This window comes from Talpa occidentalis, unplaced genomic scaffold (assembly GCF_014898055.3).
Source record: "Talpa occidentalis isolate TD23 unplaced genomic scaffold, MPIMG_talOcc4v2.1 talOcc4.6, whole genome shotgun sequence".
Lineage (NCBI taxonomy): Eukaryota > Metazoa > Chordata > Mammalia > Eulipotyphla > Talpidae > Talpa > Talpa occidentalis.
Genome location: NW_023604972.1, coordinates 14,570,999 through 14,596,955, shown reverse-complemented (window position 1 = coordinate 14,596,955; position 25,957 = coordinate 14,570,999).

Sequence of the window (25,957 nt, the reverse complement as noted above, 5' to 3'; positions counted from 1 at the left end):
TTTACTCCTTGTCTATTTGTGCATAATATAAGATTTCTCACCTCAGGTTAGCTCACCATAATTTTCCCACTGCCAAAGCACCAGCATGGCTGCCTAGAATAAGCCTCACATTCCTCAGCCAAAAAAAAAAGTTTGAAAATAAATAAAGTTGACTGTATTCTGTTGTATAAATAAATGAATAAATAAATGTCCTGTAAGGATTAAGTCTTCCTGTGTCCACATCAGGTAAACACTAGCTTAGGTTCTGTTTCTCACTGACAGTGGACTCTGGGAAGTCATCTGATGTTTTTAAGTTTTAGTGTCCTGTCTTAATCTGCTTAGGCTACAGCAAAAAAAAAAAAAAAAAAAAAATCACAGACTGGGTGGTTTACACATTTATTTCTCAAGGTCTGAGGCCAGGAAGTCCAAGATCAAAGCAAAGGCAGACTCAGTGTCCGGCAGGAGCTCACATCCTGGTCGGTAGACAGCCATCCCCTCACTGTGTCCTCACATGATGGAAGAAGAGTCTGGACAGTTTACTGGGCTTTCTTTTATGTGGGCACCAATCCCACTGGTAAGGGCTCCACCATCATGCCCTACACCCCAAAGACCCTGCCTCCTAAGAGCCTCATATCTGGAGTAAAGATTGAACACATGACTTTGGAAAGGGACGTAAACTTTCAGTCCATGCCATTTATCTCCCTTTCTGCAAAAAGGTAAAGATAGTAGCTCTGTGGTACCCACCATATAAAGTTGTTTTTCAAAATAGAGAAGTAAGTACATATTGTCATCCCTTAAAAATGTAATAAATATTTGCAATCTTGCTCTCAACTGAAACTTAGAAACTCAGTAGCCTTCCCTTAAGAAATAGCCAACCAAATATTTAAAAACTAGTCTTCCTAGTCTTCCTACTGTTGTCTCATTCCTGACACTCAGATGACTTGGGAAAAAGCAAATGCGTTTGATTGTGGTGCCCGCTGACCTAAGTCTCTGCAGCGGACAGCTGATAATAAGGGAGCCCAGTGAAATCATTACCTCCGGCTTTTCATAAAACTACCAAATCCATACAGGAACACACAGTAATTTGCACCATCGACCCTTTCCTGAAAAAAGCAGGAATGATAAACCACCACCACCAAGGACACATACCTATGTGGCCCTAGCCTTTCAAAGCACTTTGATATGAACGATCTTCCTTGATCCTCAAAGCAATCCTGTAATGCACACAGAGCATCAGCAGGCTCTCATGGGTAGTTGATGAAGCAAGTTATTGTCTATCAGTCTATCTATTATATAAAGGAATTCAGAATCCATGTATCCATGTAGCCCAGATCAGATACTGGGGGACCTCCCACATATAGACTTTATTTGCTGGAGACTTCCATGATAGCTTAGATCTTATATACTCAAAAAGGTTTTTTGGAGTTAAAAAATACAGGGACAAAAACATTTTCTTTTCAAATCCCAACTCCACCATTATGAGTTGTACACCTTTGCACAGTGCACTTAACCTTACTGAGCCCCAATTTCTTTAACAGTAAAGTTGGCGACAGTAATACCTCCCTTAGAGGATTGTGAGGATTGCAAGTAATAACACAGGAAGTGGCTCATAGAACTCTTCCAAGAAATGTTAGGTACATTGCCTTGCTTTCTAGAAGCCATTGCACCATGTAAGAACAGACTGACCCAAATGCTTTCTCCCCAACTGAATTCATTAGGGATACATAGACTGGTATGTCCAGCAAAAATAGCCCAACAGTGAATAAAGGATTAGGGTAACCTTCTGGATTCATGCTATAGAAAAAGTCATGGTTACTGAGTCTTTTTCATCATAACAACTTTTGTCTGTGATTAAGGAAAGCAAAGTGTACCTGTGTTTTCCTTTCATCAATATGAGTGTTAAATCAGTTTCTACGCTTTCCAATTTTTATATTTATGCTTAAGATTTTTCCATTATAAGTAGTAAATACCTGATTTTTTTTCTAGTCTGAAAATAATTGGTATTTTAGCCATCAAAATACGTTTAGAATTTGTCCATGCATTGACAAAGCCTTCAAAGCCAGCCCTTCACTGCTTCCTGCAATTTGGATCTTCGATAAAAGATCATATTCCTTTTCTCTAGAGGTCAGCATTAGAATGTCTTTTAGTGTGATCTGACGGTGACAAGCACTGCCTTGTTCTTCCATTATTGTTATGCTGTTTTATTTTTTATGTGTTTATTCATGAGCTTGAAATGTCTTTTTGATGTCTGTTCCTGAATTTATAAAGATGAGCAATGCAGAGAGATAGCCCGAGGCTGGAATGAGTTCACATTTGGAAACTTTGTGATGGAAGCTGGAATCCTGTGGGGATGGGGGGATGAGATACTTAGAAAGCCCCTCCACTGCCTTCATCAGGAGGCACCTGATCCACTCCTGACATCAGGTGCACCCCCCGGAAGGTGTGGAATCTGCTGTGAAGGAGGCTGGAGAAGAGCACTGTGCACCCCCTCTTTTTCTGCTCCCCATATCATGTCCTTGCCAGGCTCTTCCTCCCCGTCGACAGCAGCCCCAGGACTGAGGAGAAGGGCAGCATCAGGAGGGATTCTATGGAATGGAGGGGAAAAGGAGGGAGCACTTAAAATATCATGAATGTCCCAAATAGAAGTTGTCAGGTGAACTAGAGATAACAGAAATCATGAAAGGGGGACAGTAAGAGAAAAAATGAAAAGAGAAGAAACTTGAGGTGAGGAGCGATAGTTACACATTCCACCATTCTGGAAGAAAATGGTTTATCTGCATGGATCAGAGGTGGATGAGCTCCGCCCTGTGACAGAATGTGCAGCTGGATGCTTGGGAGAAATAAATCAACATGGCCCCTACCCTCTGGGTGAGACAGATATTATAAGCAGCCAACTCCACAAATTTCTAAACGAAACACCAAACGATAAAAATAGCAATGAATTTCCTAAGATGAAAAACCCTTTCCTTTTTCTATTTCAAAAGCCTTAATATCTTTCTAAAACATCTTAGCAATTATTATATTGTAAAAGATTCAATAGATTTTTGAAATGATTAATATGTCCATGTTACTAGGTTATCAACACAAGTACCAAATTTTGGTGCACAGGAATGTGAAAGTCAAAGATTCTACTCAGACTGAAATGATATTGGAAAAGGTTATTTAAAAGATATTTGTCGTTACTTTGTTGTCATGTGCTGTTTTATTATAAAAAAGATGAAAATTAATTCCATCCATTAACTATCTTCTACAACACACAAATAGGAAGTGAATTAATTCAAAGGACTAGAAATTAGTAAGAAACCAAGAAATAAAAATGCCTTGAATCTCTTGAAAACTTTAAATCAATGAAACAGAAGATCCTCAAACAATACTTTTGTCAAAGAGAAATCAAAGTGAATGGGCCTCTCTGGTGGTGCAGGGGTAACAAGATGCAGCACTATGAAGCTATCCACAGCCACTGCAGCAGGAGTTCAATCCCCAGCCAGGGAGACACCCACATGGTGCAGCAGACCTCACCTGACTCGCCTGCTGCTCCCCTCCCTTCAATATATCTTCCTGTTCTATTCCCCACTCTCTCTGGTGACTCCCCTCACCGCCACACCTCTAGCCTGTACCCCAGTTCTTGCATGCATAAATAAATAAATCTTTTTTAAAAAATCAAAGTGAAAATTTCAGAACTCCTATAAAATATTGATAATACACCATTGAAGAGTTACATCCTAAACAGACTTCAAAGAAAAATGCATTCAAGTCTTAAATGCTTCCTTTGCTTAAAAAATTACGTGGGGCCTCCCTGGTGGCGCAAGGGTTAGGACGCAACCTATGAAGTGGTCCATGGCCAATGCATCGCAAGTTCGATTTCTGGCCAGCCAGGGAGCAACCCACATGGCACAGCAGACCTCTCCTGTCTCGCCCGCTGCTCTCCGCAGCAATGTACTTCAGTCAGTCTGACTGTTCTGTTCCCCGCTCTGTCTCTGGTGGATCCTCTTACCTCCCACACCTCTGGCCTGTACCCCAGTTCTTGTACGCATAAATAAATAAATCTTTTAAAAAATAAAAATAAAAAATTATGTATCAATCATCCAACTGAAGAAATTAATAATGAGAAACAATAGATACTAAGGGAATAAGCGAGATTAATTAGAATAAAATTTGATGGGTTTATTAGAAAAACTCTACAAAATATCAACACCATGGTACATGTTGCAAGTAATTTTAAAATTATGGAATGGATTTAGGGGGAAAAACCCCAAATATATAAATAAAAGATTAAAAGACTGATAAAACCAAAATTTTAAAAAAAAAAATATAAAGACTCTCTTTGCTAAGTGTCCACAAAGACACAGAAGAATAAAAATATATCCTGAGAAAGTATAATTTGGGTGTCATCTTAATAAGTTATGCTTCAATATTAAGGAATCTAGTTAAATGTTCCCTCCTATTAGTAAATATAAAGGTATAAATCTTATGACCAAAGTCATAGAATGTGTAGAATACTTAGAAAGTTTCAACAAGTATCCAGATTACAAATTAGAGAAACATTTCACTCAGTCCTAAAGTATACATGCTTCATGTGGAAATACTTTAAATTTGCCCATTTAAGGTAGGGATAACCCAAAGATGCCCAATATTACTAATTTCACTTAACATTTAACGTTGTTATTGAAAGACTACCTATAAAATTGAAAAAGAATATAAATTAAAGGTTAAGATAGTGGAAAGAAAAAAATTAAATACTACTACTTGCCAGTGATATCATCACATATTTTCAAAGCACAAGAGAATATGCTGAAAAACTATCACAAGCATCAAAAATAAGATTATTACAGGTAAATGGAACGAAATGTTAAACTTGACAAATATTCAATTTTAAAAAGCTGTGCCATGAATATTAGACTAAGCATATTTTAATATAAAATCAATATTAGAGATAAATGACCAGCATGTATTGATTAAATCATTCTAAACGTCCTAGCTTAAGTAAAATATTAGAGGTTAGTAGCTCTCTCAGTTCAGGACATTTTTGTAAAAATATTTATGTTGAAATTCCTCAAAGAAAATTCATGTTGTTATAGCTCAAAGTCTCTAGATCCTGTCTTTCCTCATCACCCCATTTCTTCAAAACAACTGGCTTAATGAAGCAACACAAAGTTCTTCATGACCAATTATTTCATTACCAAACATTCCATTTCTCTTTCTGCTAACTTCGTTGTTCCAATGTATGTTCCAATGTGTGCCTAAATCTAATCAACTTTGGTATACCAGAGAATTAGGGAAGAAATTACTAAAGTTCACTGATTAAATATAAATTGTAAATTCTGGGATGTGCAAATGAGGCAGCCTGAAAGAGGATGAGGGGGAACGTGCTATGACCATCAACCCTCAGGGTTGATTTTATTTATTTATTTATTTTAAAGATCCATCCATTTATGCATACAAGAGCTGGGGTACAGGCCAGAGGTGTGAGGTGTGAAAGGATTCACCAGAGACAGAGTGGGGAGCAGAACAGGCAGACTGGCTGAAATAAACTTCTGAGGGGAGCAGTGGGTGAGAGAGGAGAGGTCTGCTGTGCCATGTAGGTAGCACCCTGGCAGGCCAGGGATCGAACCAATCTTGCAGAGGCTGCAGACTGCTCCATAGTGCGGTGCTTAACCCCTTGAGCAACCAGGGAGGCCCCCCAGGGTTGATTTTAGACACAGACCCAAAGCACCTTTTCTACCTGCTCCAATAGAAACTTGGTCCCATGTAATGAAGGTGGGCTTATTTATGGTAATGTGGAAGGAGTAGAGAAAAGTCATACTTTTGAAATAATTGAAGGTGACTTACACAGGATTACAGAGGGAAGTTTGGATCATGCCACTAAATGAGAATTCAAAGATTTCTCCTCTGAAGGTAAAGAATATGCTCCAATGAATGAAAGGAGCTTTGGCAAAAAAAAAGACCTTCTAGCAATCAAAAAAGATAAACTCATGCCATTCGCAACAGCATGAATGGAGCTGGAAGGGATTATGCTCAGTGAATTAAGTCAGAAGGAAAAAGAAAAATATAGTATGGTTTCACTTACAGGAGAAATATAAGGGAACCAAATAAGGAATCAGAGGGGGAAAAAAAGACGAAATTTTCACGGGCAGCTATAAATCCAAGATTCAGCAGAGGAGGCAGAGGGAGAGAGATTAAAACAGGGGCAGGAAGAGCAAAAGAGACTATGGTGATGGTGCATGGGTAACTGGGTGGTGGGACTACACCTGAGAGGGGAAATCAAACATTGCACAAAAATGAACAATGATGTTGAATATTTATACAGATATATATATATATATATGTATGTTTAAAATGGACATTCCAGGGAGCTGACCCACATATGGAACAGCAGACCTCTCCTGTCTCGCCCGCTGCTCCCCCCAGCAGTATATTTCAGTAGATCTGTCTGTTCTGCTCCCCACTCTGTCTCTGGTGAATACTCTCGCCCCCTGCATCTCTGGCCAACACTCCATTTCTTCTATGCAAAAATAAAAAGTAAAAAAAAAATCAAAAACCATTGTGGCAAAAGGAACTGAGGCTTCAAGGTGGGTACCTGTAGAAAGCACTAACTATGGCACCTAAGCCTCAAGAATGAATAAGGTAATTATTTATTCACAATCTTTACACATGTGATTTTAGCCCTTTATGAAAATGGGAAAAGATGCCTGTGATGGCATGAATCAACTGTATGGTACATGCAGAATTAGCACACCCGAGATCACACTGGCCATTCATTGTACTGAATGGACAAAGTTCATTATTTTAAGATGGACAAACTATTCAAAGTTATAAAGTCTTTATTTGTGTTGTTTTTCTCTATAGTCCCTGAAAGAAATTTTACTAGAAGATAAAATGTGAAAAAAAAATACAATGATACAAAAATCTGCTCATGACATGGGTTAAGAATATATATAAATGATGATAATTTAAGCTGAGACTCTAAATAAAATACAACATGTTGTATCAAGCAGCTACATCTCTGGAATATAATAATCTATAGTTGTACTTTACAAAACATTTTTTATAAATTAGTATACTGAACATCAAGGAATAATTCTCTTGGTAACACTGGCTGAAGCTAAGTATTAGTTTGCATTTGTAACTGAAGATAAGTGACAACATCTTGCTTTTGCACAAAGACTAAACCTCTGACTCTATCCTGGAATATTCAGTGATTCTAAGTAATTAATTTGAACCCCCTATGTTACCCACATCAGTTGTTCTTCCATAGAAAGGAGAAATGAATAAGGTGAGACCTATAATATTTTCTGTCTAAAAGATACTTTCAGGACTGCAGAGTAAAAAAGAAAACCAAACAAAATGTTGATATCACATCCTTCTGGGGACACGGACACACACACACACCACTTTTTAAAAAGCTAGCATTATATATATATATTGTTCTGTATTTTGCTTTTTCACTTAGGACTTGAGTTTGTTTTATATCCTCAGGGAAGGGAAAAGTCATCTGGACAAAGTGTGTCAATATTGAGACGATTTCTTTTACACCTAAGTACTAGGAACAGATTACCAACTAGAATGATTGCCCTGAAAATAACAGACATAACAAAGATGGCAGTTTGCAATGTTGACTGTAAACCACTTATGCCTTAGAAGGTGAGTTTTCAACAACAAAATGCTGTTACTATGGATATGACCAGTCTGTCATGGAGAAGAGTGGACACGGAGGTGAGAGAGAGTATTGAGTGAATCTCCCCTAAAACATACTGTGTGTTTTTTATTCTAATTCCTATAAGGATCCTTTTGATAACTGTAACATTATTGCTAGAAGCCAAAGCAGAGAGAAGAAAAAACTATATTTATGTCAAAAGATGGAAAACTATCAATATTTGAAATGGGAACTAAAATGAAGCAAAGCAATATTTAGCCTGAAAAAAAAAAGTTGAAAGATCATGGACTTTCTCCATTGGAGAGAGTGGTCAATGAAAACTAAATCTTATTCTTTTTCAGTTGGCATCAGCTAGCTTTCTCAGTCTTTTAAGTTTTGAAATAAAAGGCCATTTCATCAGAGTGGCAAACAGTGATGTTATTTTTATTACCTTAGACATTAGACCCAATTTTTACAATAAAATGAGTAGGGATCACAGTAAGGGAGCTGCCAGGGACTTCACCCTGATTTATGTAAACTTATCAGCATCTCCACTGATAGGGAAGATGGTGCAAATACAATGCTTTTAATAAGACAAATATGAACGTGAAATAAGTCAGATGGAGTAAAACAAATACTGGATAGCATCACGTATATGAGGCATAGAGTGAAACCAAGCAAAGGATCAGATGAAGCCAAACCCTAGAAACTGGCCAGAAGCTACCAGAGGGGAGGTGTGAGAACAGAAGCTGAAGCTGCCAGAGGGGAGGTGTGAGAACAACATGGAAAGAGAGCACAATGGACTATGGGGATGGAGTGTGGGTGACTTTGGTGGTGGGTGTGGTATAGTACCAACACATGAGGGAGCTCCTATACCTCTATACAGTATAAACACAGTATAAACCAACACTACCTCAATCAATAAGGGGGGGTGGGTGTATGACATGCAGGATGATTCATTTTTCTGTCATAGTTTTAATTTTTTCCTACAAATTTGGAAAGTTGGACTAGATCAGAAAATTGTGACTCATGCCCCCCACCCAGCCTGCCACATGCATTCACATTCAGTTTTTCTTGGAACACAGCCACACTCATTTGTGAGCATGATATTTGTGGCTGCTTTTGTGACCCATCATCAAAGGTGAACTGTTGTTCCGCAGGCCATATGGCTATCAAGCCAAAAATATCTGCTGAAGTTTGCAAACTCCTGAAGTAGATAATAATAAATGATAAGGTTTCACATTTATGGAGACCTGCTATATGCCATATGCTAGTTAGCAACTTTGTATACTTTATATATGTAAAAATCAGTAAAATGAGTGCTGAACTTTAGTGATATTGATCTAAGGTCAGGTGTGACTAGTTCAAAGTCCACACTCAAACGATAAAGGCACTGTCTAGTTATTGAATGTGTGTAGCATGTAAATGTCAAAGACTTAAGAAATAAAACACAGATTTGTAAAAAAAAAAAAAACTATTTGAGGATGAACATAATGTCTTCCTTTTTGTTGCCCTTGTCTACATCAAATCTGTAGTCTTCAAGGAGCTTAATATTATGTTGAGATAAAAATGAACAATTATAATCTGAATGATAAAAACAGGTATATTATGGAATACTCCTCTAAATGACATAAGAAAAATAGAATGTGCTATTTCGGGGGGGAAATCAAAGTTGAAACTATCCAGATGCCTCTGAGTAAAGGAATAAGCAGGAATGAACTTGCCTTTGCTGCAGAAGCTGATTTCCAAAGTACAGGTTGACATTCCAGTTTCTTTTCCAAGTCATGTAATAGATACTGTCTTGCATCTAGAAAGAGCTTAGTATATAAATTCAAATTACTCTTTCTGCAAACATTCTCCTAAACAAAGGATTTGCTTTCTAACTAGAAAACATAGTGATCTATTCCTCTGGTCACACCTCTTTCAAAACACTTGCTTGAATAATTTCTAACTTTTTGTAGTAAATCTCCAGGCAATCTCAGAAAGATCATTTTAAACCCTAACCAGCAAATGTATTGAGTGATGTCATATAGGTATTTGTTAGAGTAAGTGATCCCCAGAACAACTAATGGAAACTAGGAAATGCTAGGTTAGTTTTACACATCTATCACTTTGAAACTACTCATAAACTACAAATGAATGTAGATATTTGTCTTTGCAATCGTAGTAGCCCTTCAGTAACTCAAAAAGTGTTTACTTTTTCACACTAACCAACTCAGCCCATCTCTTATTACACAGGCACATGTGCCCATGATGTCCTAGGAAGATTCAGATAGAGACAATCCACTCTCTTCTGTCCTACTTCCAGAATTTATTTTTTTATAAACTAGCCAATGTAGGAATAAAGGTCAATGGTGATAAAAGTACTGTAAGTCATGGATGGAGAAAGTATGGTGAGAGGTCAGCCACAGAGTAAGGATAGGCTGGGGTCATCAGAATTTATTATCTTGGGACTCCCCTGATGGCACAGCAGTTGAGCGGTGGGCTGCAAAGCTGCCCGCAGCCTCTGCAGCACTGGTTCGATCCCCGGCCACCAGCGAGGGACCCACATGGTGCACAGACCTCTCCTGCCACGCCCACTGCTCCCCTCAGTAGTGTATTTCGTCGGTCTGCCTGTTCTGTTCCCCACTCTGGCTCTTGTGAATTCTCATACCCTCCCATGCTTCTGGCTGTATCCAGTGCTTGTATAAATAAATAAATCTTTAAAAAAAAAAGTGAAAAGAACATTATAAAAAAAAGAATTTATTATCTTGAAAGCGTAGGGGCCACATTCTACTACAAATGTGGAGTGGGGGCAGGAAGAGAAATCAAATAATAAACAACAGCAACAAACAGAACCTTGCAAATGATTGACATAGGAAGCCAGTATACCAAGTGACAATACCTTTCATGTGACTATTCAAATGTGAGAAAATGGGCTTACATTTGAATAGTAGTATGAGAGATTTCCAATCTTATTATCCTGAAGCAGTGTCTTATTTAAGGAAATAAGATACAACTAGGTACCACATACACATATTGTTTAAAAATATGTCTCATTTTTAGAATGTTTAGACTAGCTTCAATCTTATATATCTTCAAAATTGAGTTCTTATCTCTCAGACCCACATACTAACCAAATAATTTCAGAGTCCTTATAACAAAATGACATTCTCCATTCACTGCATTTAACTTTGAAAACTGAAACCATCTGCATCCACACAACTTTGACTATGGGGACTTATATCTGAAATCACTTGTGTCAACATAACTTTCCTATTTGTTCCAGGAGATTCTTGGCCATGAAGTTAAGGCTGTAAATCAATAAATAACTTCACTATTGGTTGGTTCCAGGAATTTACTAAAAGCCAATACATTTGATGAATAGTTTGCTCATCTGGGCAAATAATGCCTGTTCTAGGAACAATGGGTTGTTCACATGGTCAAACAGCTCATTTATCAAACAGCTGTTTATTTATCAAACTTCCTTCAACACTCTTGCTAGTATCTGCCAAATTAAAAATGCACATCTTAAACTTTACCAACTCCAATCACATATCTGCCCTTGAAAGAACAGCCTTAAACCACTTGATCCCAGAGCCGAAATTCCTGCCAATATACACCCCTGCCCTCTCCTGTCTGAGAAACAACCAAGACTATCAACATGATGTGCTCTCTTACTATACAAGGTTAAATTATCTCAGTTTTGTTTGAATAACAGATTATTCTGGCTGTCTTTTGAGAAGCTGATAATCAATTCTTCCCCTTATATCAAACTATGATCTGCAATATCCCCTCATCTCCAAATAGATGAAATTCTGTTGAGTTAGATGATTGGGGCATTCTCTCTCCAATCATTGAGATCTCAGATGTCAGATTAAGAATACAGAAAATAAGAAAATATAGTTTACACATAATAAATTTGTGTTCAGTCACAGTTTACATAAAATAAACAAATCTTAAGTATACAGCATAATAAATTGCTTCTATTTATATACATTCATGAATTCAACAAATGTATGTAAAGATATTATCACTACTGCAGAAGAGTCCACTGAGTCCCTTTCCAGTTAATACCTAACAGCAAGCATTATTGTGGCTCTTATCACCACAGCCTACTATTGCCTGATCTTGAAATCAATACAAATGGGGTTGTGCAATATGAACACTTTTATATCTGTCTTCTTTCATTCAATATTATATTCATCCATGTGAATTTATCAGAATGTTATTTTTTGTAGTGGAGCATTCCTAATATGAATACACGAAACATATTTATCCATTTCTAATAATAGGGTGCCATAAATATTCTTGAACACATTTTTCATGGACATACGCACTTAATTCTCTTGTGTGTATACATAGGAATGGGATTCCTAAATCATAGGGTTGGTGTTATCTCTAATTTTAGTAGATAGCCAAAAAAATTTTCAAGGTGGTTAAAATAATTAAACATTCCATCAACAACATATGAGAATTTCCATTACTCTACATTCTTGACATTTGTAATTAACTTTTTTTTTTTTAATTTTGCTGTGCTTGTGGTTTTGTAGTGGTTTTTAATCATGGTTTGAATTTCCATTTCTCTGATGAATAATGATGAACACCTTTAAATGTGCTTATTGGTACTGCTTCAAGTTTTTGCCACATTTTACACTGAATTCTTTAATTTGTAGAATTTCGTTATTCTGGATATGGGTCCTTTGTAATAAATACTTTGAAAATATTTCCTTTTTACTTACCTTTTACCTTTCTTAATGATGTACTTGTGTTTTATTTTCTTTTTTTTAAAGATTTATTTATTTATGCATACAAGAGCTAGGGTACAGGCCAGAGATGTGGGGGGTGAGAGGATCTACCAGAGATATTGTGGGGAACAGAGCAGGCAGAATGACTGAAATACACTGCTGAGGGAAGCAGCAGGCGAGACAGGAGAGGTCTGCCTCACCATGTGGTTTTCTCCCTGGACGGTCGGGGATCAAACTCGTGCTGCAGAGGCTGTGGATTGCTTCATAGTGTGGTGCTTAACCCCTTGCGCCACCAGGGAGGCCCTTTTATATTTTTTTTTAATTAAAGTAGCATTGGTTTATGACACTGTATATATTGAGAAATATATAAGAGGTTTTTGGATAAATAGATCAATTCATCTTTTTTAACTTTTATGGTTAGTGCTTTTTGAATCATGTTCAGTAATTTTGACCAACCCCAAATTTATGAAATTATTCTGTTTTTCTCTGAAAGCTTTATTGTTTTACCTTCAGGAATATGTTTGTGATTCTTACTGAATTAATTTTGTGGACGATATGAATCAGAATATCCCCAAAACTTTCTTGCTTCTGCTTCTAATGCAAATGAATAAGCCCTTCTTTAACTAATATATAATAGTAAGATTGGGGTCTTCTTTGTGTAACCATAGTTTTAATATCTTCAATGATTTTTAGAAGGCCTGCTTTAGAATTGTATGATTATAATTTATATGTGTAATTGAGACAAAGCCAACAAATACACTCATGAAAATGAAGCCAACATAACCTAAACTTGTAGTATAGGGATTCAGATAAACTGAGACATTTAAACTACCAAGTCTGAAGACTGCCTTTTCTTAAAAGCCCCTTATGGAGTTCCTTAATGTAGTCATTTACATTAGGTCAAAGTTTTGTTCTTAGACAAAGTGTTATTTAAACCCAAATCAAGACTCTTTCTTTGATAATCAACAACCATGTGTCTCATTTACTTTATGCCACTGAATAAAAAAAAAAAAGTCACACAAATTTGTCCATTCAACTGAAATGAGACAAAATCTAGAGAATCTGCCTAAATTGCCCTGTGTCTACTGAAAACTATAAAAGTAAAATGAAAGATAATAGAAAGCTGGTTTTGAGGTTTATTCAGTCATTTGAAATGGAGGGTGATTCTTATAGCGAGTTACCCAGAGGTAGATATCACAACTTCTGAACTGTTATAACCCAGAACCTTTGAAAATGACCAAATATGGTTGATCAGAAAAATATAACTAACCCAAATAACCCACACTATAGCTGTTTTCTCACAGGTCCTAATTCTTTACTAAATATATATTTAATAACATCTACTCTGGGGACTTGAAACTGAAGAAGAAAGGCAAGGTCTGGAGTTTGTTGAGCTTTAGATACAGTTGAGTAAATAGATCAAATCACATACCCGAAAAAAAAAAAAAAAACTGTAAATCCTAGAAAGTACAATGAAGGACAGAAAATGCTTGGGCAGGGAATGAAAGGGGCAAGTCAAACCTTCAGATAAGAGTAGATGATCAGGGAAGGTTTCTAGAAAGATGCATAGAGTATCCAGAGAAAAATGAAGCCACACTACAACCATCAAATCCAATTCACATGTATATTTCACACTCGAGAAGTGGGAATACAAACAGGAGAGAGTAATATTATTTAATTTGTTTACTTGGAATCCTGTATATTCTTACAAGACTGTGAGTGAACACCAAGGTGACCTCAGTCATTCTCAACAAAAGACCCATGAATGCCACTATCACCTGAAATCCTCTAAGTCTCCTGGCAAGTAATCATAATACAGTAAGGTAACTGATCCATGTGGGACACATCAGTCTATAGAAAGAGTCCCCGTATGTCTATGTAGTGAAAGGAGGAATTAACTTGGACAAAGAGGGATTCAGGTCATAACAGCCCTTCTATAGAATGCAACAGCCAATGGGAAGCCACTGGGAAAAAAAAAACCTGGGCAGAATGGCACAAGTAACAGTAAAATTTATTACATTACATAAGCATCAATTCTATTTTTATTTATAAAATAGAATTCATAAATAACCTAAATGCCCCAAAACAGAATAGACCAAAAAGTAGTGTGTGTGTATACATATATATATGTATGTATGTATGTATACACACATATATATACATATATATGTATAAACACACTACCTTTTGGTCCATGCTGTTATATATATACATATATACATATATATATGTATACAGACACACATTGAATACTACTCAGCACTCAAAAAGGATAAACACATGCCATTTGCAGCAACATGGATGAAGCTAGAGGGATTATGCTAAGCAAAATAAGTCAGAAGGAAAAAGAAAAATAGTGAAAGATTTCAATTATAGAAAAACCAAACAAAAGGTCAGGGGAAAAAAAGACAATACTTGCAAGCTGACCACAGACTTGAGGCAAACATCAAGGAGGGGGGAGGGAGAGGGAAGAACACATGGGACTATGGTGATGGTTCATGGGTGCTAGGTAATGGGCAAACTATACAGGCACTATACATGAAGGAAGAAAAATGATGTAAAAAAATAAATTAAAAATAAAATAAAATGCATCCCTGGTAAGCAACAGACACTCAGATCACAGCCTAAAAGATAATGTTGAAGGATCCATAGAGAGTTTTTGACCTTGCAGACTTTCCTTTTGCTGACCTGGACTCATGGATCATAAATTATTCCAATTTCACTGTAATCTCTCTGGCTGAAGTTTATTTTAACTTTCACCACTGATATGGTTTTTTTATTTAATGATATACCATCCAAAAATACAACATATTCCTCAAACAGACAGAGCCTTGGTTTATTCCACAAATAATTCTACTTGAGGAGATTCTGAAAAACAAACTCTAAGTGTTTCAAACAGAAAAAAATGTAATCCTGCTAAATCATTCACAAGTTAAAGAAGAAATTGTGGTGGACATTTTTTACAAGTGTCAGCAAACACTACATATCAAAATATGTGGAAAGCATCAGTTGCTTGCAGGAAATTATAGTCTTAAATCAGAGGAAATTACAGTCTTAAGTGCCTATGTTAGAAAACTTCGAATCCTCAAAATTGATAAACTAAGTATTCAACCTAAGAAGTTAGGTGGTCTACTCTAAGTCATCAATAAATTCAAATAAAAGGAAAGTGATAATAAATATAAAGTTCAGGGCCTCCTTAGTAGTGCAAGGTGTTAAGTCTCAGCAAAGTGAAGCTATTAGTAGAATCCCCAGCCAGGGAGGTGACCACATGGCACAGCAGACCTCTCCTGTCTTGCCCACTACTCCCCTCAGCAGTATGTTCCAGTATGTCTGCCTGTTCTGCTCCCCACTCTGTCTCTGGTGAATCATCTCACTCCATGCATAAACAAATAAAAGAAGTGTTTTTTAAAAAAAAGTTCATAAAATTTTTTAAAAGATCAGAAAAAATACTGGTTCTTTTATTAAAATGATTACAAAATAAACTTACCCATGTCAATTCTGTTTGAGAGAAGAGAGTAGAAGCAATGTCATGAATGGAAAGGGACTACAACCACAGATATCATAAAGAATAAAAGATGAGGGAACAGCATTAACAATTCTATGCTATTACTAAAAAAATGTAATTTACCAAGACAAAATTAAGTTTGAATCATATATCATCACTAATGAAATTGAAGCAGTGATCAAAAACTCTTTCTGAATATGTAACACCAGACTTTCTTAATTTTAAAAGATAAATTCTACCAAACTTTCAACAAATTTATGTATTTCTTTATCTAGAAAATAAAAAGGGAAGGCTACTCTTCCATTAAAAATATAAGCCCTTTGGGTAAATACCTAGGAGTGGAATTGCTGGATCATATGGAAGCTCTATGTTTAGTAGGTCCAGAAATCTCCACACAGCTCTCCATGTGGTTGGACCAGTTTGCACTCCCACCAGCAGTGCAGAAGAGTTCCTTTTTCTCCACACCCTCGCCAGCATTTGTTGTTGCTAGTTTTTTTAATATGTGCCATTCTCACTGGTGTAAGATGGTATCTCATGGTAGGTTTGATTTGCATTTCCCTGATTGCAAGTGATGTTGAACATTTTTTCATATGGCTATTGGCAAACAACTATAAACTAGAGACACACCCGGGGGTGGGGAGGAAAAGGGAGTAGGATCAAAACAAGCGTGGTGGGAATTGCACGGGGACTGTAACCAAAATGAAAATGTATACATTGTTACAAAAATGAAAAATTATGTAACAAATATATAAACTAATCAAATATATATAAAAATATGTATATTGATACCAAAACCAGAAAAAGGATTGTGGGTCTATTTGACTCATAAATATAGAACCAAAATTCTTTTTAAAAAGACAGAGAGGAAGAAAGGAAGGGAGAGAAGGAAGGAGGGAAGAAGAAAGACAAGAGTGCATTTAATAAAATACTAGGAATAAACTGGGTTTATTCCAGGTATGCAAAAATATATTATAAAATCCATTAATGCAATTTTCCATAGTAACAGTAAAAAATATGTAATCATCTTAATAGATGCAGAATTGTGATAAAATCTAAAATTCATTCATGATAATAAGTTCTGTGTAAATTAGGCATAGAAAGGAAATCCATGACCTGATTTTTTAAAAGTATCTATAAAAAACATACATTATGCTAAGGTACTAGCCTTAAAATCAAGAGCTATGCAAGAAATATATTTATCACAACTCCCAATCAACATGTATTGAACATTCTAACTGGTACAATTAGGAAAGTAAAAGAAACAAAAGTCACATGTATTAGAAAGATGGTCTAAAACTGTCATTATTTGGAGATATCATTTAACCGCAAACCTCAGAAAATTTGGTAGAAATAATAGCCGAATTTAGCAAGATAGATGGAAATAACCTTAACACAAAAGTCAGGTAATTTCTGTCTCCAGCAGTAAAAATATAGAAAACATAATTTAAAAAAAAAAAAGAATTCCACTTACAATTCTAACAAATAAATATTGAGTGCATAAAAGTAAGTCTAAAATATGATGTTCAATATCTGTACAGGAAAAAAATTATAAACTCTATGAAGACACATTAAAGATTATCTAAATAAGAGATATAAACCATATTTGTGAACATGAGACTTAACATAAAAATACTAATTCTCAACAACTTCCCGAAAGTGTTTTCTATAGAACTTTCTAAAGGTTATTTTCCATTCATATGACAAATCGTATGTCCTAGCACAGCCAGGACAATTTTGAAGAAAATCAAGAGGGAAAGATTCTTTCTACCATATATATTGATCGATTATGAAACCACAGAACTCATGGAGAGATAATACAACCACATGTGGATCCATCATTGGTTTGACAGACATATTATGTAAGGTGAGTAGGGAAAGCAGAGAGTGGTCAATAATGTAAAGCAGGAGAAAAAAAATATCATCCATACAGAAAAAAGATGAAATTGTAGCCCTACCTCACAACACACTATACAAAAATCTATACATAGAAATTAGGACCTATCAAAAATTAAAATTGAAACTCAGCAGGAAGTACATGGTTTTTTTTTTTTTTTAGTTTATGGGATATAGAAGATTTCATGATGTTTACTATAAAATTTTTAAAAATCATAAATTATGTTACATTACAATTATTCACTTTGGTCACCAAAAAAAAAAAAAAAAAACAACAACTGAGTTTTTTCAGAAGGTGAAAATAAAAAAATATATTTACAATATATACAATGGACAAAAAAATAAATATCAAGATGCAATACAATATGAACTGAACTGCTATCATGAACAAATAAAATTGTAGAAAAATATGCCAAAGAGATGCTAGACTCCATCACAGAATAGGAAATACATATAAATGGATAAAAATATGCAGATATGTTCACTATGTTGGAGCTATGAAAATAAGACCATAATGAGACACCATTTTGCATCCTTCAAGTGATAAAAATTAAGACATTTGAACATTCCAAGATCTACGGGATCACTAATATTTTGCTAGTAGGGATATAAATAAACAAACCACTTTAGAATATAGCTTAATTTATAGTCCAACACTGAATATTAATATATTTAAAGGCTCAGCAATTCAACTGCAATTAGAAACACAAGAGGGTCTCTTGTAAAAGAAGATCTATTCCAGAACATTAATAGCAGTGCCATTCACAGTGCTAAAATCCTGGCTCTAACCCAACTGCCCATTGGAGACTGGAGAAACAAAATGTGCTATATTCACATGATAAGATATTATACTGCAGTGAAAAATGAATTAATAACAATATTTCTGGCAGCCAACCAAATATATCTCAGTCACATATAAGCAAAATTCCTCGTCAAACAATTACATGAAACATTCTGCCCTATTTTAAAAGCTAAAAATAACTACATTAGGCATAATACTTTAGGGACAAATAGGCAACAAAATTGAAAGCAGAGCCTCCCCAGTGGCGCAGCAGGTTGAGTGCAGCACTGTGAACCTGTCTGCAGCCTCTGCAGTGCTGGTTCAAATCCCGACCAGCCAGGGAGATAACCCACTTGGCGCAGCAGACCTCTCCTGTCTCGCCCACTGCTCCCCTCAGCAGTGTATTTTGCTCAGTCTGCCTGTTCTGCTCCCTGCTCTGTCTCTGGTGAATTCTCCCACCCTACCATGCCTCTGGCCTATACCCCAGTTCTTGTATAAATAAATAATAAATCTAAAAAAAAAAAAAAAAACTGAAAGCAAAGGAATAAACACCACAGTCAGAATAAGGAGTAGACCATAGAGTTGGAAGGAGATTATTTTCCAGGGTCCTAGTTTCTGTTGTACATGGCAGGTTCACAGATGCTTGTTACATTGGGAACAATAATTAATTAGATATAAAATGTCAGGCATACATTGACCAAAGAGAAGGGTATATCAAAAAAGGGGGACAAAAAGTACTTCTTAAAACCTCAGTTGAAACTAATCTTGATAGCAGCAGATGAACAGGCAGGATTGCAACAGTGCAGCAAATGACAATCACTAATCATGACTGGTGATGGAGATCTGTTCAGAAGCTACTTCAGTGTCTAAGGAATTTTACCACAAAAGTTTTTTGCTCAGTGAAGCTGCCCTCACTTGCCATATGCACTTCAAAGAGCCCAGTTTATGACCATTTAAATAATTTATACACAAAAAGTAAAGCAAAGCATGAAATCTTTAAGGCATCTTAAATCATATTAAGGTTTCATAAGCATAATAAAATAATTTCAGAAGTAATTACACACCATGGGGGTGAGTGAAGTCTAGCTAATGAGTTATGATGCCTATATCTCTTCTTAGTTCTCTATCCATGAGTCTGCATTTTAGAAAGTTAAGCAAAGGAGAAGTTAAGCTAAGTCCTCAAATTCTTTTCTTGGTCAAATGGACTGCCTGCCAAATAGATGTTTGACATGAAACAAAAAGTAAAATTGTATTTTTCCAAATACTTCTTTTTCCTTGTAGATAGGGAGAATGTCCTTGTTTATTTTATCAAGTTCATCAGCATCTGAGAATGTTACAGACTAACAACAAAGCTGTCATGGAGGAAATAATCCTAGTCAATTGACTTCAGATGATTCAATCTACCATGTTATCTTCTCCAAGGGAGTGAAATGGTGACACCACAGGATTCTAAGCAGCAGTTTTATCCAAAGGGAGAAGGACTATTTCAATGGTGGTGGAAACCTGCATAGATGGGTCAGAAAGCAATTTAGACTCTCCCTTTATCACAGTGCGCTGATCCACGATAAAGTTATACTGCTTTTCAAATTAGCACATAACATTTAAGTATGCACTTGGCAGAGAATACTAGAGATTCATCCTGATCAGGTGACACAAATTGATGACTTTAAGCCACACATTTGAATGGAAAGGAAAAGTAACTTCCTAAGTCTAAGGAAAAAGGAAAGAATCATATTCTGACACAAAAACATGATATCAGGGATATACACTGACATCATTGACAATGAAGAATCAGCAGAAAAATAGGATGACAAGTCAAGATCAACCATCCATATATATCCCTAAAGTAACTGTGGATCATGGGTGTCGTGAGGCTGGGAGAACAAGGAAACATACCTGAGGGGAAAAATCAAATACTATCCAAAAATTAACAAAGATATAAGTTAATTAATTAATTAAAAAGAGAAATGATGAGGACTTAGATTGGGATTGCAGTTCTGAAGATGTAAGAAGTCAAGTTCAAGTTGTGTGTGAGAAGTAGGGTAGATACATACCATTTGGAAAGGCTTGGTCTTGCTAAGATGTAAGAAGATGAGAGGAAGCAAGAACAGTGCTAGACATTTGTCTGAAGCAACTCCATAGGGGCAGTAGTTTGTGGTGTTTGAAGTGTTAAAATACATAGAAGGAAATATAGGCGAAACACTACGTGATTTGCATATCAAAGACATCTTTACAGACACATCACCCAAAGCAGTGATAGTGAAGGCAAAGATCAACAGCTGGGACTACATCAAATTAAAGAGCTTCTGCACAGCAAAAGAGACAATAACAAAAACAAAGAGAAACCCCACCAACTGGGAGAAAATTTTTGCACACAACACTAATGATAAAGGACTGATCACAAAAATCTGCAAAGAGCTGATGAGACTCAACAACAACAAAGAAAATAATCCAGTCAAAAAATGGACAGAGGAGCTAAAAAGAAACTTCTCTGAAGAGGAAATGCAAATGGCCAACAGGCATATGAAAAAAATGTTCAACATCACTTGCAATCAGGGAAATGCAAATCAAAACTACCATGAGATACCATCTTACACCAGTGAGAATGACACATATTAAAAAAACTAGCAACAACAAATGTTGGCGAGAGTGTGGAGAAAAAGGAACTCTTCTGCACTGTTGGTGGGAGTGCAAACTGGTCCAACCACTATGGAGAGCTGTGTGGAGATTTCTGGACCTACTAAACATAGAGCTTCCACAGGATCCAGCAATTCCACTCCTAGGTATTTACCCAAAGGACACAGAAACATCAATTCCAAAGAACACCTGCACCCCTATGTTTATAGCAGCACTGTTTACAATAGCTAAGCTTTGGAAACAGCCCAAATGCCCCAAAATAGATGACTGGATCAAGAAGATGTGGTACATATACACCATGGAATATTACTCAGCATTCAAAAAAGATAAACACATGCAATTTGCAGCAACATGGATGGCGCTGGAAGGGATCATGCTCAGTGAAATAAGCCAAAAAGAAAAAGAAAAATACCGGATGGTCTCACTCATAGCAGGAATCTAGAGAACTTAAATAAGGGACCAGGAAAATGAATAACTATAAGAAAGTGAAAATCAAAATCAACAAAAACTATGAACCAGAGACACTTTTTGGGGGGTGGGGGGGCAGGAGGGGAGGGATTGGGGTCAGAATGGGGGGATTGCAAATGTATGAGGAATATAAAAATAAAATTTATTAATTAAAAAAAATAAAATAAAATAAAGCAACTGTAAAAAAAAAAAAAGAAGATCTCTGTGAAGTCAAATACATACTCATATACCTGGATATGGATTGCCAACAACTTCCCCTCCAGCCAACTCCTAAGACAGCTTTATTCCCTGTCCAGAAGCAGGGGCTGCTACCAAGAACTATAATATTGTGTCCTGTCCACCAGCTTAGACTTTCCGCAACTTCTGGAACTTTCTTCCATATGTCCTCTGTGGCACCATCACACACTTCAGGGGATGTGCCCTCCTAATGTGCCCAGGCCCTGCCCACACAGGTCAGCCCAAAGAACATTTTAAAGATGAAAGAATCCTAGTACTCAGAACAAATATTTTCCAAATTTGCATCATTATTAAAATAACTTGTCCAAGATGTGAAGTCAGAACTTTGCCCAGATCAACTGAATCAGAATCTCCCAGAGAGAAAACTATAAACCTGTCCTTTCTTTGTTTAACAAGTGCCCTAAGTTATACCAAAGATGAGCTAAGTTTGGGAAACAGTGATCTTGACCAGAGCTCTAATTACAAAAGAGGCACAAAAAGCCCAAAGGAATTAAGCCATTTCCAAAAGAAGCAGCAGTGCACCTCCTGCAATCGAGAAAGACTTTTCTCTTTGCTCTCTTCTTTCAACTTTCCTCATTTCACTTCCAATAGATAGAAGTGACATGTTTTTGATCAATCTCCAAGAGGACTGTTCATACTTCCTAATCATGTCTCCCAGGAGAAGTGACTTTGGAAACCTAACAGAGTCTCGGGAACTGCTCTTTCCTTTCCTCGTGAACGGCTCACCTTGAAACAGTGGCAACCACTCCACACCGGGAAAATTATTTCTTCTTAATTGGGACCATCTAGAGAGGCTTGGAACCATAGAGGCTCTCTTTGCCAAGTTTAAAAAAGAGGCGTCCTTTTGTCCTTATTATTTCCTGGATGATACATGTGATCTGAAGGCTCGCACACACCACAGGGTCCTGGTTGACATCAGCAGGCATTATGCATGTAAAAGGGCAGCAGGAGTGGCTCATTATCTCCAGCCCAAGCAGAGAGAAACGCAATAATCATCGTTCTCTGCTTTTCTTGAAGCTTTTAACTGGTGTGGGAAACATAAGTAACCTCAGAACTTGGGTGAGAGTGAGTAACACCTCTTTCAATTGGCAGGTGGGGCTCCAGGCCTGCTTGACTGAGTATAGGTATGAGGGTAATGGAACCGTTGAATGTGGAAACTATGCTTCTCTCTAAAACTGGAGTGATTGATTTGACTTTGCAGACAGTAACTCCCCAATAATTCCCAATACACCTAAACTCTTAAGGAAGTGCAGAATTTATGCATCCATAGATATCAAAAGTACATATGGCAAAAAGAAAGGTTGATGAGAAAAAGTGTGGGGCCTACTTCAAGAGCATCATAAAGTCAGAAGACTTGGTTTATCAAGTATTTTACTCTTTTTCCTGCTGGAAAAACTACTGTAATTGATGGAACTTAACATCACAGGCCCCATGAATCCAGTTAGGTCTCAATTATCTGTTCCGAAAAGAGGGAGCTGGCACAGATCTTTAAAAGAGAAAAGACACATCTGGATCAAAGCATTGGCTTTGCTTCTCTCCACCAGACAGTGCCATCATCACTCTGGGTCTTTCTTTCTTCATGTTTCCATTCTGATGCCACCAAGGAGAGTCATTCATCAGGTTTGCTTTGCTAAATTAAAAATTATAAGAAATGTGCTATTTTCTTCTAACAATGTGCTATTTTCTTCTAAAAATGCTTCCCTTGTGTACTTTCTCAAGCTACCTATGAACACCATTTTTAAATTTCACTCTGCTCTACCTCTCCAATTTTTCCAAGGGAAAGATCCTTTTAAGATCTTTCCTGACCATCATCCTTTCAAAAGGATTTCTTTTTATTGAAAACTTGATTTCAAGGATAGGATTTATAATGGCTATTTTCAGGGTGCAGGGGAAAATTCCCCCACCCATCTGGGTTCTTCTCAGACTGAGAATTAGACAAGTTAGCATCAGACAAGTTAGTAGGGAGAAAAGACCAAATGTAAATACATATGTATGGAGAATCTACATGGCTACAAAATCTGAATACATAAACCGAGGTCTATGTTCTGAGCTAAGGAATGGGATGGGGGTCTGCAACATCACGGGGAGAGGCTGGGGTCTCAGATGACGAGGAATGCATGCCTTCATATGACAAAGATCTCTCCCATGAAGAGGTTATTTCTGGAGATGACCTAAAATCTGGGTAATCTGCATTATTTAAAGTGAAGGCAACAATTTCTTTCAAGGTGTGCAGGACCTCTGTTGGCCTTAGTTCCACTTACCAAGGTGATACAAATTGGAATAAGCTGATCTGAATATTTTGGGGGAAGCTGACCCTAAAATATCTCAAACTATTTCGGCCCCTCCCTGAACCATTTCCATCAGCAGTACTCCTTTCAAACCCAATTGGGTCAGGCCAGTTACTCCACCCATTAAAATAAAGAACAAAATCCTACAGAAGTGGAGATGACAAAAAAAATCACAATTTGTCTAAGTAATTCAGAGAGAGCATTGGTTGAATTTTTGTCTTTGTATTCTAAACCTTGGTAAGTATTCTGTCCCCTTGCCTTGCTGCCCGTAAGCAAACTTCTTTTCTGTTTTATTTTGTTTTGTTGTCTAGCTTCTGAAATGTACTTTGGCCAGTCTTTTCAAATGAAGTAAAAGACCAGAAGAGGCCTGCCTGCCCCTTAATTCCCTGGAGCTGTTTCCAGAGTGTTGCTGATTCACCGCTGGTTATCACCATCCCTCCTACTTTCTCTGTTGGAAGCCCAGGCCACTCAGCTACACACCCACTCGGTATGTTCACAGTGATATCACCCACCCCCTACTGTAAAAATGCATTTCATCCCCTTAATTCAAGATCACACATGTGTGTATGAAGAGAGAGCTAAAAATGAAAGCATCTCACCTTCTCCTGTAGGTGGTAAAGTCGAAGAATCAAAGCCAAGAAGGAAAATCAGTATTATTCCCCATGCTTCAGACTGGGTTTCCAATCTACTATTGTTATCAGCTATCTCTCATTCTACCTAACCACACTGGCCCCTGAGCAAGATTATTCCTTTCAGACAAAGACTGTGACTTACACCTCTTTGCATCATATTTATTTATGCATAGAAGAACTGGGGTGTAGGCCAGAGTGTTGGGGGTTGGAGGCTTCACCAGAGACAGAGTGGGGAGCAGAACAAGCAGACCTACTGAAATACACTGCTGAGGGGAGCAGCGGACAAGACAGGAGAGGTCTGTTCCACCAAGTGGGTCAGCTCCCTGGGGGAATCAAACTCAGGCCAATGTGCTCAGGCCTTGCCACCCAGGTGATAGTGCTGATACTGAACCCTTAAACCACTAGGGAAGCATGCTGTGAGAAGAATCTTTAAAGGACTAAACCAGAAGGTGGAAATAATGTTATCCTTCAACCTACAGGGCCTATGCCCAGTAGACTGGCATCCTGTAAATAAGTCAGTCAGTCTGCAAGAGATGATTTGACCCTAATTTTAACTCTAAAGAGGAAATGTCCACAGAGAAAGTCAAAGCATGTAATGTGGTCTCTGATTCCTTCTGATTTTGTATTTCCTGAACAGGTACCCTGAGAGGTAAAACTTGTTTTAAAAGCACTTAAAGTGCTACTTGTAAACTTTAGAGGGTGGTGATTTTCTTTATTCTCTGGGATTCCTGTGGTGGTAAATGTGGCTAGCAAAGGATTCAAAAGTTTTAGTTGATCTTTGCATTTCTCCTGAATATGCACAAATGTTGAGGGACCTTTTTATTTAAATGCAACTGCTTTACACCTACATTCCTTACAGTGTACTTGTGGGAAACATTTTTGTTTCCCAGAACCTAATCAATAGTGGGTACTTAGTAGGTCAGAGAGATTTCTTTCCTGACTGCTTTGGTATATAAATGTGGTTTGTAATAAATTGGTGAGGTCATCATAAAAGGCAAAACACAATTTATCACATGTTTTTCAAAGATATCCATTACCATGCATAATATTCACAATGTCAGAAATTAATTCTGCTCTAACACCTACCAAAAAAAAAAAAAACAACTTATATTAGCATAGAGATAATGTTCAAAGTGCCCACATGTTCCTGAATACCTCATACAGCTTTGTTCTAGAA